The sequence below is a fragment of the Oncorhynchus keta genome, chromosome 9 (assembly GCF_023373465.1).
Source record: "Oncorhynchus keta strain PuntledgeMale-10-30-2019 chromosome 9, Oket_V2, whole genome shotgun sequence".
Lineage (NCBI taxonomy): Eukaryota > Metazoa > Chordata > Actinopteri > Salmoniformes > Salmonidae > Oncorhynchus > Oncorhynchus keta.
In genome coordinates, this window is record NC_068429.1 from 40,667,422 (window position 1) to 40,682,315 (window position 14,894).

At 46.0% G+C, this 14,894-nt stretch overlaps 1 protein-coding gene across 2 annotated transcripts in view; it reads right to left on the reverse strand.

Annotated features, from left to right (window-relative positions):
* Positions 1 to 14,894, reverse strand: part of LOC118387828 (zinc finger SWIM domain-containing protein 6) — a 54,192-nt gene that overhangs the window by 22,379 nt on the left and 16,919 nt on the right. The window contains exon 1 of one of the 2 annotated variants that reach the window (XM_052525863.1): positions 13,739 to 13,839. The exons of the other annotated variant lie outside the window; for it this stretch is intronic. The gene's annotated coding sequence lies outside the window, so the exon portion shown is untranslated. Of the gene's footprint in view, positions 1 to 13,738; positions 13,840 to 14,894 lie in introns of those variants that run through there. 2 annotated transcript variants of the gene reach the window in all.

The following is a 14,894-nucleotide window of genomic DNA, read 5'->3' on the forward strand; positions in this document are numbered from 1 at the left end:
TGATGTGTGCAGAGGGTCCCTGGTTCAGGCGAAGGGATGGTCTAAAGTTATACTGTTACACAGGTACAGCCAACTAGTGCAAAAATGATATTGCGAAATTGTCCCCAAAAAAATACATCAGCAAAAAGAACATCTGGATATGTAACTATTTATTTCCCCCCATCCCTAGTGATTACAGGCTATTCTGAAATGGTAGAACCTGTTGTAGCCAACTAGCTAGCCATGTATTTTTTTCCCCTCCATGACAAAACATTAAATACACAAGCAGCATATCAAACTGGGATAATGTTTTAGGTTACACCCGCAAGTATAAGAATATTTGTCAGGGCATGTTTTTTTAGAATAAATCTGATTATTTCACGTGGAGATGTGGGAAGCTATAAAAAGGCTAGTTAGCTTGCTATGTTTTTAGCTAGGCTGCCACCAAGGTACTTCAAGCAAGGGAAGGTGACTCTTCCTTACTTTCACAAAACTAAGACCATTTAAAAAAAACTTTGCTATCGCCCCCTAGTGAATGGGAGTGGGACCAGCGAGGATATCATGTCATCAAAAGATGTCTGCTACTCCAACAATCCCACTTCACCCACGTGCACGTAGATCAACAGAGTTATGCTTGTTGTAACCTTAAGTGTGAAGAAGGCCCATGGTACCAGCTAGCTACTAGTCAGACTATAACAGCAAGAGTGAGAGGAAGAGAAGGAGCAGTCCCTGAAGATGTCCCTCCTTTCTCTCTCTGGGGGAAAAGGGCAAACTGCTGATCTCTAGAGGCCCTCAGTGTGTCGACCTCCTAATGCAATAGAGCTCAGCCTTCACACACACACACACACACACACACACACACACACACACACACACACACACACACACACACACACACACACACACACACACACCCCCCACCCACGCAGCCCTGCGCGCACACACACACACACACACACACACTTGGCCCCATGCAGTCCTGCGCACACACATACACGGCCCCCCACGCAGCCCTGCACACACACGGCCCCCACACAGCCCTGCACACACACACACACACTGCACGCGCGCACACACACACACCCTATTCTCCACTAGTTAGCACCAGTCTTCTATTTTCTAAAAACATGAAATTCTCTGGTCACTCACTGATCACACACACACAGACACTTTCAGTCAGGCAGGAGAGCCAGCGAGATGGAAGAGTGAAACATTCTCATTTCCTTTCCACAACACGTCCCAATGCTTACCTGGTAATGCCTGGGTCATTAAACCTCCTCACAAACACACACCACCACACATACAGTGGCAAGAAAAAGTGTGTGAACCTTTTGGAATTAACTGGATTTCTGCATAAATTGGTCATCAAATTTGATCTGATCTTCATCTAAAAAACAACAATAGACAAACATAGTGCACTTAAACTAATAACACACAAATTATTGTATTTTTCTTGTATATATTGAATACATCATTTAAACATTCACAGTGTAGGTTGGGAAAAGTGTGAACCCCTAGACTAACTGGAGTCAGGAGTCAGCTAACCTGGAGTCCAATCAATGAGAGGAGAATGGAGATGTTGGTTAGAGCTGCCTTGCCCTATAAAAACACACAAAATTTTAGTATACTATTCACAAGAAGCATTGCCTGATGTGAACCGTGCCTCGAACAAAAGAGATCTCAAAAGACCTCAAATTAAGAATTGTTGACTTGCATAAAGCTGGAAAGGGTTACAAAAGTATCTCTAAAACACTTGATGTTCATCAGTCCACGATAAAACAAATTGTCTATAAATTGAGAAAGTTCAGCACTGTTGCTACTCTCCCTAGGAGTGGCTGTCCTGCAAAGATGACTGCAAGAGCACCGTGCAGAACGCTCAATGAGGTTAAGAAGAATCCTAGAGTGTCAGCTAAAGACTTACAGAAATCTCTGGAACATGCTAACATCTCTGTTGACGAGTCTACGATACGCAAAACACTAAACAAGAATGGTGTTCATGGGAGGACACCACAGAAGAAGCCACTGCTGTCCAAAAAAAACATTGTAGCACGTCTGAAGTTTGCAAAAGTGCACCTGGATGTTCCACAGCGCTACTGCCAAAATATTCTGGGACTCTGAAACTACAGTTGAGTTGTTTGGAAGGAACACACAACACTATGTGTGGAGAAAAAAATGGCACAGCACAGCACACCAACATCAAAACCTCATACCAACTGTAAAGTATGGTGGAGGGAGCATCATGGTTTGGGGCTGCTTTGCTGCCTCAGGGCTTGGACAGCTTTCTATCATCGACGGAATATGAATTCCCAAGTTTATCAAGACATTTTACAGGGGAATGTTAGGCTAATCTGTCCGCCAATTGAAGCTCAACAGAAGTTGGGTGATGCAACAGGACAAAGACCCAAAACACAGAAGTAAATCAACAACAGAATGGCTTCAACAGAAGAACATACAGACAGCTTCTGGAGTGGCCCAGTCAGAGTCCTGACCTCAACCCTATTGAGATGCTGTGGCATGACCTCAAGAGAGCAGTTCACACCAGACATCTCAAGAATATTGCTGAACTAAAACAGTTTTGTAAAGAGGAACGGTCCAAAATTCCTCCTGACCAGACACACATGGAAAATGAAGAAAAATGTCCGGGAGGAAGTATTTTCCTGCTGATAATGCAGCAGGCCTCTGAAAACCACACTGAGAACCAAAACTTATGGGATATTGACATCACTGAGAAACCCTCAAAATGGCCACCACAAATCCTGTCTGGTTGGGCCCGGGATCAGATCAGTTAACTCCAGAGAGGACAGTAAACAAACTGGATATAAAATGGCCATGTTAGAGAGAACATGAGACCAATAGGCTCTAGATCAGGGAGGGGCAACTTTGAAGGGGATGGGGGCCAAAAAAAATAAGGAACTCATCATGAGGGGCTGCAGGGGCTCCTGGGTCTGCATACCCCCCCACCATTAGCGGTTTTACAGTGGCTAGGCAATCAGGATAGATAATAAACAGAGCGGCAGCAGCGTATGTGTAGTGTGAAAGTGTCAGTGTAGTATTTGTGATTGTTTGGGAGTCCAAGTGGTGACCGTGAAGATTTAAAAAAATAAAATAATAATTGTATACAATTCCCATGGCCTGCATACTCATTTCCTGCAATTATACACATTTTGCCATGGGGCAGAGAGAAAAATGTGCAGTTTTACAGCAAATTCCCTGTAATGGAGGCAAATGTTTGCAGTTTTTTTATATGATAACTGATGATCAATGGGCCCCACCCCGGTTGGTAATTCAACCATGCTTACTACAGGTTTAGATAGCAAGCCACTAGACTAATTTATCAATCTGAAAAAAAATAGCTGACATGGACTAATTAAGTGACTGCTGATGCACAACTGGATTTCGAACTTGCACCTTATGTATTCTAGTATTCTAACACTCAACAGTAAGTTAAGACCCTGATTGAAAACTGATACGCAGGCCTACCAAAGTGGCCCCATGGCCGCCAGTTACCAATCCCTGCTCTAGATAGCCATGCTAACACTCTCACTTGACCCCCCCCAATACCTCAGACTTTGCTGATAGCTACGGAATTGAGGGAAAATGTATTTTTCTATGCCTGTGATGTGTGGTTGTCCTACCTAGCAATCTTAAGATGAATGCACTAACTGTAAGTCGTTCTGGATAAGAGCATCTACTAAATGTCAAATGTAGAGAGGACAGGAGACCAATAGGATCTAGATAGCCATAGATATAGAGGATTGAAAAAGATTCTCCGGTACTTTTGTATACCTTGTAGCCAGTAGTTCTGAAAGTAGCACTCAGGAGCCAAAAGTGGTCCCCGAAAATGGCTTACTACGTCACATCTCTCTCTCTCTCTCTGACACTCTCTCACACACACTCTCTCACACACACTCTCTCACACACACCGCACACACACACACAACAGTAAAACAACCAATCCATATATTGTACCAATCCATGTGTTTTCCCTCCACTGTATTCAGGTTTCAAATACATTTTTATTTGTCACATGCAAAGAATATAACAGGTGTAGACTTTACCGTGAAATGCCTACTTATGAGCCCTTTCCCAGCAATGCAGAGTAAAAAATAAAATGTTGTGTTTGTGAGTGTGAGTGTTTTGTGTGTGTAAGCGTATGTGGTGTGTGTTTTGGAGTGTCAGTGCAGTATGTGGGTGGAGTCCAGTGAGTGTGCATAGAGTCAGTGCAAATAATAAGGGGATCAATGATTAACTGTTCAGCAGTCTTACGGCTTGTGGGTAGAAGCCGTTCAGGAGCCTTTTGGTCCCAGACTTGGCGCTCCGGTACCGCTTGCCACCCACTAAAACTACAGCTCCGTCGATGTGAATGGGGGAGTGCTCGGCCCTCCGTTTTCTATAGTCCACAATGCCGCTACGCAGTCGTGGGTGGCACTCTGGGTGGTCTACAGCTTATCATGAGGTATTGTAACTCAGGTGAGCAGAACCTCGATACTTACTTAATATTAGAGATCACACACCAGCTGTTGTAACCCCTCCCTCCCAGAATTTGCCCAATGCTGCCATTCTGTCCTCCCGATGTACAGGAAAAAAATGATAGATTTGTCCTTGTTCAGCCACGACTCGGAGAAACATAGGATATTACAGTTCTTCAGATCAAGTTGATAGGCTGGTCTCCAGTTTATTCTCCAGTGATTGCATGTTCGCCAATAGAAGAGAGGGTAGAGGCGGTTAATGTCGTCTCGTCAGGTATCCTGCCCCGCCGACCTCAATAACGGCGCCTCTTCCTTCTTCGGGTGTCAGGGATTCGGGCCCGGTCCGGGATGAGCAGTATGTCATCCGCCTCTGACTTATTGAAGTAAAAATCCTCATCCAAATCGATGTTAGCTGTTCTGATGTCCAGAAGCTCTTTTCAGTCATAGGAAATGGCGGAAACATTATGCACAAAAAAAGTTAAGATCGGCACCAAAAAAACCCACAAAATAGCACAATCAGACAGGCGACTGTAAAACGGTTGCTATTCCTTCCAACACCATTATTCCCTGAGGTGAAGAAGAGAAAGGAGAACACCGAATTAAGTCTTTCGTTGTATTTTGGGCTTTCTCAAAGAACACACACATACTGTACACCAGGAGGAGAGCTTCCCAGTACTAGAGGGTCTATCTCAGGTTCTTCTGTGTAGTCGGGCTCCCCTGGCCCCCTATGATATTGTGGCAGTCTATAATGCTACAGTATCACATTGCTACTTTCATGACTCTCTACTGAAAATCCTTGACGAGCCTCATATTGCCGAAATTGTACCTCTATACGACCGACCGTCCATAGCTTAGTGTGAAAAGCCTCAGATGGTCCTACAGCGTGGATCTAAGGTCAACTTTGCCTTAAATCTCTTAAGGGTTCAGGTTAGGCCTTGATATGGCTAAGCTGATCCTAAATCAGTCCTTAAGCAGGGGACTTGAGCCTGGAGCAATGTTAAGATGGTTAGCCAGATACTTCAACTACAGCCCAATGGGAAACAAATAGTCCTAATGGTCTGAGATAGATTGAGCGAGTGAGATTTTACAAGAATTCAGTAATGGTCTCAAGGGAGGTCTGGGAGACAGCACACACACATACACTACATGTGTGTGCAATGAAAATACACACGCAGAAGAAAACAACACACACATAGGTTTCGGTTCTCTCAACAGGCTTTTGCTCAATCAGAATGCCGGAAGTCACACTGACAAACTGGAAGAACTGACTAACAAGACGGAGGGGGGGGTGGAGAAGAGAGATAGAAAATCACGTGATAGTTTCAAAGAGAGCAGAGAGCAAAGAGAGACAACGGCTGCAGTCCAAACATGTTATTTTTTACCCCCTCGCACTAGCCCCTTTCCCTTAGGGGAATCGCGGTCGAAACCGGATGCAGTTTGATTGCCATCTTAAGTGGAGGTCCAATTCACAAACTTTGGCCCCTCGGCCCTCAATTTAGTTTGAGGGAGCGAGTGAAGAACTTTGATCACTTGTGGGGTTGATAGGACCTACAATTCAATGCAAGCCTATAAAACGTAGCTAGCTTCGTAAATATATTTTTGGGAATTCTGAAATGTATTGGAATAAATTACCAAAACTATAAAACTAGCTAGCCAGCTATGCATAACTGTAGCTAGCTAGCTACCTGACAGGAGTGCTAGCTAGCTACGTTAGCTTGCTAGGTACAATAATAGCTTAATAATAACCAATAATGGTTGTTTTTAAGTTCAACTTCAAGACTTCCACCAAGGATGTTGCCTCTCCGATCATCACTCTCCCTCGCTTGGGCAAGGGACATTTAAGGTACACTCGGATATGACGATATAAAACGTCATTCGAGGGCTGAGGGCCGAGGGCTGTCTACATTGAGTTTGGACTGCAGCCAGAGAGAGGTTTAGAGCGAAACAGAACCCGCCTTCTTTAACTCCTCCATTTCCTGCCTAGCAGTCAGCTGACACAACACCACAGGGGATCACATTTCACACACAAACAAATCCACCCGCTCTCTCACACACTACATCTGTACATCCCCGGTTGGCAGTTGCTCTACAATGTAACAGTTTGCGCACACACACACACACACACACACACACACACACACACACACACACACACACACACACACACACACACACACACACACACAGTAGTCCCCTGCACTGTATGGCCCAACCAGAGTCCTACATGGCCCACAGCTGAACTACTGACATCAGAGAGAGAAGAGGGAGAGGAAGGGAAAGAGATGGGGAGGGAGAATGAGAGGAAGGGAAAGACATAGGGAGGGAGAGATGTAAGAGGGAGAAAGAGAAAGAGGGAGAGGCAGAGATAATTCCTAAACAGGGGAGGAGACCGCTGGGCTGGTGGGAAGCTTGGAAAGCCCTCAGCTGAGTGTGTGCGTGTGGGTGTGTGTGTGTGTGTGTGTGTGTGTGGGTGTGTGTGGAAAGGCCTGGCGGAGTGCCAGAGCCCTGAGCTCAGCATTCTGTAATGCACTTCCACTCTTCCTCTCTCTCTCTGCAGATTGCATAATACTGCTAACCAGACTTAACCCTTAACTACCTACCATGGAAAACAGACTTAACCCTAACTACCACTACAGATCATAATACTGCCTAACACTGCACGGAAACCAGACTTAACCCTTAGCTACCAATACAGACCATAATACTGCCTAGTGCTGCACGACAACCAGACTTAACCCTCACATACTATCTAGCACTGCATTAACCCTTAACTGCCTACCACAGATACCTTTTTTTTTTAAGTAAGGGCGTGGATCAGAAAACCAGTCTGTATTTGGTGTGACAGATCTCCTTTGCATAGAGTTGATCCCCTCCTTTTCAATGGCTGTGTCCGAAGTTGCTGGATATTGGGGGAGAACTGGAACGTTGATACAGAGCATCTGGTGAGTATGCAGGCCATGCGAAATGGGGCAGTGCATTATCATGCTGAAACCTCAAGATCTTGTCACGGTATCTCTGTGCATTCAAATTGCCATGGATAAAATGCAATTGTGTTCGTTGTCTGTAGCTTATGCCTGCCCATACCATAACCCCACTGCCATCACGGGGCACTTTGTTCACAACGTTGACATCAGCAAACGCCTCGCCCACACGATGCCATACACGTGGTCTACGGTGAGGCCGGTTGGACATCTAAAACAACGTTGGGGACTGCTTATGGGTAGAAATATTTACATTCAATTCTCTGGCAACAGCTCTGGTGGACATTCCTGCAGTCAGCATGCCAATTGCACGCTCCCTCAACTTGAGACATCTGAAGCATTGTGTTGTGTGACAAAACTGCACATTTTAGAGATGGCCTTTTATTGTCCTCAGCACAAGGTGCACCTGTGTAATGATCATACCCTTTAATCAGCTTCTTGATATGCACCTGTCAGCTGGATGGATTATCTTGGCAAAGGAGAAATGGTCACTAACGGGGATATAGACAAATTTGGGCACAACATTTGAGAGAAATAAGCTTTTTGTGCGTGTGGAACTTTTCTGGGATCTTTTATTTCAGCTCATGAAACCAACTCTTTACATGTTGCATTTAGATTTTTGTTCAGTTTCCGATGTTATATCTGAATCGTTTAGTTATGATTGGAGAATCATCAACATTATAACTCCACATACAATGCAAGTCAACGGATGGTTAACTCTAGCTCCAGTAACTGGAAAACTGAGAAGGGTTTTTATTCTGGCATAATAAGGGTCACCCCGTGGCCTGTGAGAAGTCAGTGGCACCCTATGGGGCGGTCTGTAAGGACCATGTCATGCCAGAGGTTGTCCAGTTGGTTGCCCGTCGAGACGGCTGGCTAGAGTTATTCTGGTTCTCACAGCATTGTAACAAAGACCGCCTTTAACTGTGTATTTATTAGACAATGGCCAGCTACCCTTCCATTCCTTACTTCTGCCACACAGCCAATAGGAGTAGAGCATGCTCTGTAGACAGAAACATTGAGAGGTGTGTGGAGGACAGGGGAGGGTGTGTGTGGGAGTGCACTAGCGGGAAACAGTGTGTGTGTGTGTGGGGGGGGGCTCCGCCAAGCTTCAAATTGGGTCAATAAGGATTGGAGTAGAGTAGGCCAAGCCGTGTCCCCCTGAAGACATCTCCTGGTGCTCCTCACTGTGCCAACCAATCAACACACACACAGCAATTAACATAAAGTCATCTCTGACAGAGCTTCTGCAGTCGCTAAGTGTGTCATATTCAACCACTCCACCGAGCATTTTCTCTTGAGTCATTTGTTTTCCTTTACACTGCTAGTCGCGAGTGGACTAGTCTGCAAACCCCACCGTTTGATAGACCTCAGAGAAGAAGAGATTCTTCACAACCAACCGGACAGAAATCCTGCAGCTCCATCTGAAAACCTCAGAAACAAACAGGAGAAAGTGGAGATAGACACCTGAAAATGACCTCAGGAAAAAGGAGGAGAGACACCCTATTCCAACAAGCTCGACTCAAACCCCACACAGCGCTGGTTTAAAACCACCTCAGAAAAGGAGAGACACTGTGGAGAAAAGAGAGAAAGTTCCTCAACAACAGTGGAGGAGGTGTAAAGCGTTTGGCAGCTCAGAATGGACACAAGTGTAGCTGTGTTTTTATGGCGTCCATTTCACTGGCCAGAAAAGGGACCTACGGGTGACATTTTGTGTCTAATTGAGAAAGGCCATTGGGGCTCTAGTGAACCCTGCCAGGTCTCTCTCTCTCTCACACACACACACACACACACACACACACACACACACACACACACACACACACACACACACACACACACACACACACACACACACACACACACACACACACACACACACACACACACACACACACACACACACACAGCTCACTTAAACAGTGCTTCCCACGTCCCACTCGGACTGTTGCCCAACCCTGACACACACACACAAGTTAACAAACAGTGAGTGCACTTCTCTCTCCAAGTTTCACTAGACAAGGACAATGGTCCTAAAGAGCCGAGGACAACAGACACTCAAGACTGCATCTCAATAGAGCGCTAGCGGGACAGAAAGCAGCCGGGACAGAGAGCAGCCGGGACAGAGAGCAGCCGGGACAGAGAGCAGCCGGGACAGAGAGCAGCCGGGACAGAGAGCAGCCGGGACAGAGAGCAGCCGGGACAGAGAGCAGCCGGGACAGAGAGCAGCCGGGACAGAGAGCAGCAGGGACAGAGAGCAGCCGGGACAGAGAGCAGCCGGGACAGAGAGCAGCCGGGACAGAGAGCAGCCGGGACAGAGAGCAGCCGGGACAGAGAGCAGCCGGGACAGAGAGCAGCCGGGACAGAGAGCAGCCGGGACAGAGAGCAGCCGGGACAGAGAGCAGCAGGGACAGAGAGCAGCCGGGACAGAGAGCAGCCGGGACAGAGAGCAGCCGGGACAGAGAGCAGCCGGGACAGAGAGCAGCAGGGACAGAGAGCAGCCGGGACAGAGAGCAGCCGGGACAGAGAGCAGCCGGGACAGAGAGCAGCCGGGATAGAGAGCAGCCGGGATAGAGAGCGAGAGAGGAGAAGGAAATCAAGGAAAACAGACAGAAAATGACAGAGAGGGAAAGGAGGGACAGATGAAGAATTGATGAACGAGCGCTTCAGCTAACCAACGCCCTGCCCTCCCTCACCTGAGAACAGCACAACGACATGTAAATCAGATCTGTCACACACATACACACGGACTGCACTGATTACCAGTCCAATTCCCGGAAACAACCAACTGCTGAAACATTCAACGTCAGTGGATCAGGTGGAAGAGGGGAACAAAAAAAGGCCGCCATTCATTTTTCCTTCTCTTTTTATTCAGTACCGCCTCCGTTCCCTGACCTACGCTGTCCAAGTAATTTGTTCAGCCTTCGAGTACCTTCACCAGGCAAGACAACACACACACACACACTGTGCAGGGAGCACAAATGCAGTCTCTTCCCCCAAATGTCTCATTCCCACCACTCACCTAAAAAAAAACTGTCAATAGATCCTTTCTGGTGGTGTTGGCAGGGGGAGCATGTTAAAGAATCTAAACTAGCTAAAGCATTTTGACACAATAACAGATGAATGGCACCACAGACCCACACAGAACCATACAGCGACCAAACAGTAACTACGCAGCCAAGAAGTTTTAATGAGGCTGGGAAACATATTATATTCCGGAATCGGAATTAATTACACGAAGGTGTGACAGAAAGAGCAAGAGAGAGAAGGTAGAGAGAGAGAGAGAGAGAGAGAGAGAGAGAGAGAGAGAGAGAGAGAGAGAGAGAGAGAGAGAGAGAGAGAGAGAGAGAGAGACAGAGAGACACAGAGAGAGAGAGAGAGAGAGAGAGAGAGAGAGAGAGAGAGAGAGAGAGAGAGAGATAGGATAGGGAGAGAAGAGAGAGAGATAGAGGGTAGAGAGAGAGTAGGGAAAGAGAGAGGGGAGGGAGAGAGTAGGGAGAGGGTATGGAGAGAGAGAGTAGAGAGAGGGTAGAGAAAATAGGGAGAGATAGAGGGAGAGAGAGAGGGTAGAGAGAGAGGATGGGTAGAGAGAGAGGATGGGTAGAGAGAGAGAGTAGGGAGAGGGTGGAGAGAGAGAGGGGGTAGAGAGAGGGTAGAGAGAGAGGATGGGTAGAGAGAGAGAGAGTAGGGAGAAAGTGGAGAGAGAGAGGGTAGAGAGAGAGGGTAGGGAGAGAGAGGGTAGGGAGAGAGAGAGGGTAGGGAGAGAGAGAGGATAGGGAGAGGGTGGAGAGAGAGAGTAGGGAGAGAGAATATGGTGAGATAGATGGTAGAGAGGGAGAGAGTAGAGAGGGTAGGGAGAGAGTAGAGAGAGGGTAGAGAGAGTGGGTAGGTAGGGAGAGGGTAGAGAGAGAGTGTAGGGAGAGAGAGAGGGTAGAGAGAGTGGGTAGGGAGAGTGGGTAGGGAGAGAGAGGGTAGGGAGAGTGGGTAGGAAGAGAGAGGGCAGGGTAGGGAGAGAGAGAGGGTAGGGAGAGAGAGAGGGTAGGGCGAGAGAGAGAGAGAGAGAGAGAGAGGGTAGGGAGAGAGAGAGGGTTGGGAGAGAGCAGAGAGAGGATAGAGAGAGTGGTTAGGGAGAGAGTAGAGAGAGGGTAGCGAGAGAGTAGAGGGTGGGTAGGGAGAGAGTGGGTAGGGAGAGAGAGGGTAGGTAAGAGAGGGAGAGGGTGGAGAGAGAGAGGGTAGGTAGAGAGAGTGGGTAGGGAGAGAGACTATTGGCACACTGTTACAACACTGTACATAGCCATAATATGACATTAGAAACGTCTCTATTCCTTTGAAACTTTTGTGAGTGCAATGTTTACTGTTCATTTTTTTTTATTGTTTATTTCACTTTTGTTCATTATCCATTTCACTTGCTTTGGCAATGTAAACATATGTTTCCCAGGCCAAAACGGCCCTTGAATTGAATTGAGAGAGTGAGAGAGAAATAGAAAGAGAGAGATGGGGAAAGGCTGCTGGTCTGGGCTCTATAACAGAGATGTGTTTGCTAAACCACTCCAGTGTTGAGCTCTGGGACATGGAGCTCCCACAGCCTCTCAGAGCACAGCAGAGCACCCTCCCAGGGAGCCGTGTTTGATCAGCTGTTATAATGGCCAACTGCAGAGAGGGGTCAATGTGTGTCTGAGTGTGCATATGTTACTGTCCATAACCTCAGGTGCTGTCCTAAAGTTGAGAAAAGTTAGGAACACACACACACGCATCTGCTGCACTGCATTTGAGAGGAGGGGGGTCGCCCACATTAACTTTAACCTTTTCAACTTCAACCAACAGGTGCTCATAAACAGATAATGGCAAATCCATCCCAGTGGAGGGGTGTGTGTGCATGTGTTGGTCTGTGTGTGTGAGACGAGGGTAGCACCTGTGGCCTCTTTCCATGATACCACGATCCCACCAGTCAGTTGATACAGAGCACCGGCGTCACATCATCCCCCCGGCGTCACGTCACCCCCCGTTTGTTCCTGCCACCATGCAAGCTTCCACATGCATCCTTCAGTGTTAGGGTCTAGCCGTAACAACAGCAAATGTAATAACACTGGCAAGAGTAATAACTTCTAGATGTGTTATGTAATAAACCCAGTAAATGTAATAACACTGGCAAGAGTAATAACTTCTAGATGTGTTATGTAATAAACCCAGTAAATGTAATAACACTGGCAAGAGTAATAACTTCTAGATTTGTTATGTAATAAACCCAGTAAATGTAATAACACTGGCAAGAGTAATAACTTCTAGATGTGTTATGTAATAAACCCAGTAAATGTAATAACACTGGCAAGAGTAATAACTTCTAGATTTGTTATGTAATAAACCCAGTAAATGTAGTAACACTGGCAAGAGTAATAACTTCTAGATGTGTTATGTAATAAACCCAGTAAATGTAGTAACACTGGCAAGAGTAATAACTTCTAGATTTGTTATGTAATAAACCCAGTAAATGTAATAACACTGGCAAGAGTAATAACTTCTAGATGTGTTATGTAATAAACCCAGTAAATGTAATAACACTGGCAAGAGTAATAACTTCTAGATTTGTTATGTAATAAACCCAGTAAATGTAATAACACTGGCAAGAGTAATAACTTCTAGATGTGTTATGTAATAAACCCAGTAAATGTAATAACACTGGCAAGAGTAATAACTTCTAGATTTGTTATGTAATAAACCCAGTAAATGTAATAACACTGGCAAGAGTAATAACTTCTAGATGTGTTATGTAATAAACCCAGTAAATGTAGTAACTTGACGGTAAAGGTAATATCTTTCTCTGCTAAATGTAACAAGTTGATACATTAACCAGTGGTTATTACAATAATGAGTAACAACTTTTTTCAAGAATAATGTAATAAACGGCAACAAATCATGCAATACATTTTTTTTTTTAAATGTTATGTACATAATCTAGACGGTCACAAGCACACATTGATATGCAGTCACACACAGGCACACGCACACACCTGAACAATCCCCGGGGAGTGTGCACATTTCAATGTGTGCTTGTGAGTGCCTAAATTAGTATTTCTGTACGATGTGCATGTGTTTGGCTGTGTTGTAACTGGCAGTGGGTGGCGGGTGGTTTTGTGCAGAGAAACATTGATTTTGGTATGCTACTACATGATTGGTTGAAGTCATTACATTTGGTCAGAAAAACGTATTGCGTTTACCGTTCAACATTAGATTGCGTTTAACCGGCAGACTATTACAGTCAGCGGGTTTATGAGATAAAACGTGAATAATTAGAAAAGCTATGACATTTACCTTTGTTTACAAGACTCTTCCTCCTACTTGTCTAACGTTACACCAACATCCTGGTACTTACCGCTGGTAGCAGAAACCCCTAACTAAACCGTCTCATGTCTCAACAAGCCGGAAATGAATGAGTAACTTATTTTTATGGCAATGACAAACCCCTACCCACAAGCATATCGGCTTTTGTTGATCTAATGCAAACAAGGGAGGGCCAGAACCGTACGGTACGCGACAGGGAGAAAACAGAGCGAGGCGATAAGCCACACGTGATGACAACACCCTAACACTTCCTCTGTGTCTCTGTCGTGTCATTCCGTGACTCAGATATGCTGACTGCCGTGTGTGTGCGTGTGTGCGTGCGTGCGTGCGTGCGTGCGTGCGTGCGTGCGTGCGTGCGTGCGTGCCCGCGCGTGTGTATATGTTCTAACAGTGCGAGCGTGGGTGTATTCGTTAGTGATAACTCAGTTTATACAGTAGTGTTCAGTGGAACAATAACTGCCTGTCAGCCAGATGCCATTATAATGTAACAGAAAGCAGGCGTGGAAACACCATGGCTTTTGAGTATGACTAAGAATAACCGGTTCAACTGTGTGTGTGTGTGTGTGACATCAGAACGTCCAATGACACACCCAAAGATAACGCCTTCCTAAACCATCATCATGCCCACCCCCACAAATACACAGGTGGGAGGGGTACAATCTGTCACCATTAAAGTGGGTCACATGGTTTCTCAATTGTACTAACCCCTAAACCATATCACCAGCTCAGCACTTCCCCTCCTTTCTGCTTTACTCAGTTTCGCTTCGGGCTGCTCTGGTTCTTTGATTCATGCATTCAGTTGACAATATGCATTCAAGCTAAGGGTGTGTGTGCGCGCTCCTAATCTCCAATTTATCCGTCATGAGAGAGAGCGAGACAGAGACAGAGACACACAGAGAGAGAGAGAGAGAGAGAGAGAGAGAGAGAGAGACAGAGAGAGAGAGAGAGAGAGACACAGAGAGAGAGAGAGAGAGAGAGAGAGAGACAGAGAGAGAGAGAGAGAGAGAGAGAGAGAGAGAGAGACACAGACAGAGAGAGAGAGAGAGAGAGAGAGAGAGACAGAGAGACACAGAGAGAGAGAGAGACAGAGAGACACAGAGAGAGAGAGAGACAGAGAGAGAGACAG